The sequence below is a fragment of the Montipora capricornis genome, chromosome 5 (genome assembly GCF_036669925.1).
Source record: "Montipora capricornis isolate CH-2021 chromosome 5, ASM3666992v2, whole genome shotgun sequence".
Taxonomy (NCBI): domain Eukaryota; kingdom Metazoa; phylum Cnidaria; class Anthozoa; order Scleractinia; family Acroporidae; genus Montipora; species Montipora capricornis.
In genome coordinates this window covers 29,318,416-29,320,170 of record NC_090887.1, presented here as the reverse complement: position 1 = coordinate 29,320,170, position 1,755 = coordinate 29,318,416, and positions in this window count along the sequence as shown.

Genomic DNA, 1,755 nt, shown 5'->3' with positions numbered 1-1,755 from the left:
AAAAACCGTTGGAAAAGGATTAAAGTATACGCAGCCAACGAGGAATGCTTATAAGGTTAAGGCTAACGGGCAATACCGTGGTCTAATGATAGATATTCCTACATCTAGTTGCAATTAAGGATGGTAAACAGGTGATTGATTGTCCAATCGACTGTGATACAATTGATTTACTAACCAAAAGATACAACCGCAAAAAGAAGTAAAGTCCTCTTTCCAAAATGGTTTTTGATCAATTAAACAAACTCAGTTAAATACCAATGCATAGAACAGGCCGAAAGTATCAAAAGATTGGCTCAGGTGTGGTTTATTTCAACAATACAAATGATTTGATGGATAGGTTGGAATTGCTTGGTGGTTCAATCTTAGCTGGCAATAATGGTTAAAAAAATGAATCTAGTCAAATAGCTCGTACATTGAATAGGCTTGGTGCAATCGATATCCAGCAACTTACTGAGCTTTTGAGAGAATTTTAATATAACTAAAAATATCTTTTCCAAATGGTCTGGATAGCACAAGTTTAGGGACTTCTTTTGTAGTAACATTTCTAAGATAACCTTAAACGGACAAATGTTACTACAAAATAAGCCCCTAAACTTGATGTAGCCAACTGCCATTTTTACAAACTACCTTACATCGGTTTCTATTCATCTTATACCAGAAGGAAAATTTCATCTATTATCAACAAGTATTGCAAGGTTTTAAATGTTAAAGTAATTTTCTCTCCATTCAAACTGTGCAACATTTTTAGTCCAAAGGATTTCATTCCGGATTCTTTCAATCCGGGCTGTGGTGCTCGCTACGTTGGTGAAACCAACAGGCATTTGTCGAACGTGTAAATGAGCACCTTTTCCGGGATAAAAATTCTCATATTTTCAAGCATCTTAGTTTTTCTAAAAATTGTCACGAGAATTGTGGTGTTTCTATCTTCAAATTTATTGATAATGCTACTTCTTTCTATCAACTCAAAATCAAGGAGAGCTTCCATATTGAGCGGTTGAAACCCGAACTCAACCAAACAAGTTGATCATTTTAGTTTAGCATTACACTTTTAAACTTTTACCGTTATGTCAGTTGTGTTCTCTATAATATTGTTGGTTCGTTTGAATTTTACCTACTTGTAACGAACATTTAATCTACAAAGAATCATTGTAATGATAGTTATATATATATACGAATTATCTTGTAAAAATGTTAATGTTACACTCACTATGGCTGAAGATGATGTTTGAAATATCGAAACATGTTCCGTAAATTCAAAAGTGTGGTTGTATTTTTTAAAATATTAGTAACTACAAATATGTAATATACTGTTATTATGTACCACAGAGCAATATATATTTCATCTGTAAATCGAATAAAAATAGGGCAACATAAGCTTGAAAATTTTTCGATAAAATTTGATCCTGATATAAAGCTTGATAGAGATAATCACTATGATCTCGCTTTAGATAGAGCAACGATGACGTTTTCATGGCATAATATTAGTGATAAGTACAACAACAACCTTGTAAAATACTCTAAAGATGATGGAAAGACATCAGTTTTACCGATGGAATGGATGGAGCTCTGCTATGATCCTGAAAAGGGTAAATATGTTAAAAAACAAAGGAGACTTTTGTCTGATTGGCTGTTGAAAATTGTAGTATCCAGTTTACTCTGATGTAAACAAAAATGGCTTTTCGAAGCGGTGTTCCAACCTGTGCTTCTTCGATCATTCTATATAGCTTGAGCCAGTTGAAGGTGGTCATTTAAACT